The following is a 1,526-nucleotide window of genomic DNA, read 5'->3' as shown; positions in this document are numbered from 1 at the left end:
TTGTAGAGAGAGAGAGAGAGAGAGAGAGAGGAAGAGAAAGAAGGAGAGAAGGAGAGAAACAGTGAGAAAGGGGAGGGCGAAAGAAAGAGAGGACAATATTTACTTCCTTCGAAAATATTACTCAATCTTTTGCCAGGATGGAAAATAATAGCATGGGGAAAAGCGATCATCCGAAAAGCGCACTTGTTTTTTTTTTTTCTCTCTTTTAAATTTGATTTCTTTTTTTCATTTCGAATTATCGTTTATGAAACATTACGAGCTGAAATTTATGTAATACCTGGAAATTTTTATCAAATATTGAAATTTTTCCGTCGATCGAAGTATTTTCCATTTTTCTTTCTTTCTCTCTCTCTCTCTCTCTCTTCCTGTCTTTGCTTTTATTCAACCACCTATTTTTTTTTCTTTCCATTTCATATTGTATGATAATATAATACAAATAATATATGAATGGAACCTGATAAACGGTAAACCGGAATGAAATATCAGGCTTATTGAAGAGCAATTATGTAGCTTATATATCATAAAATATAAAACTTTTATTACTCGAAATATCTTGCTTCTTTTACCTGATATTCAATATAATCGAATTAATTGGTTGAATTGAATTCAAAATAAATTCAAATATTTAGATTTATTTAAGTGAATGAACTTTATGTTCATACAACAATGTACGATGGAAAATGAAATGGTTTAGTTTTCAGGTAAATTGCCATCCTTCCGGATGACATGTAATAATTACCACTGGATATCTTTGTGAAGTATATTTGATTCATATTTCTTGTAATTCGAATTCGTTCACTGGAATATCATAAAACTTTTGATAGCAAAAGTGTCAAATAATTTCTGTTTTTTAATTGATTCTATTAATCCGACAGATATAATAATTAAAATTTAATGAATGCCTTAAACTGATTTCCTTCCTTTTTGAAATTTAAAGAATGCCTTAAACTGACTTCCTTCTTCCTTTCATTTTTCTTCCCTTGATTAATCCGTAAATCGGAAAAGAAAAAACTATCACATACCAATCATTTCCCTTCTTTTAATTAATCCATAAAGAACTAAGCAAATACTGATCATTTTTTTTTTCTCGTGATTAATTCATAAACCGGAAAATGAACAATCATTTAAATTGAAAGAGAAAAATTCAAATCTAAATACAAATCTTCTTACTTACTTTCACTTTTACAAGTAAAGAAATCTGCAAACGTAAAGCAAATGATTATCAAAAGGAAAAAAAAAAAAAAGAAACAAAAGAAGACCAAACAAATGAAACTGAAAGAATTTAAGTGAAAATTTCAAACTCTACACAATGAAATGACATTAAAACAAGCCATATACTTCATTTTGTTTTACAGGATAAAATAAATAATAGCCTGAAATACTTCCCCTGGCTTTTAATGTAACAAATTTTAACAGCATCAAGCCAACATTCCGTTATGATTTATTCTGGCTCAAAATGTATTGAAGAACAAACAGATTAGAGATTGTATTATAATTTTTTTTTTTTTTTTTAATGATTATAAAGA

Source organism: Loa loa (assembly GCF_000183805.2).
Source record: "Loa loa unplaced genomic scaffold supercont3.333, whole genome shotgun sequence".
Taxonomy (NCBI): Eukaryota; Metazoa; Nematoda; class Chromadorea; order Rhabditida; family Onchocercidae; genus Loa; species Loa loa.
The sequence above is the reverse complement of the archived record's forward strand: the minus strand, read 5'-3'. Positions refer to the sequence as shown.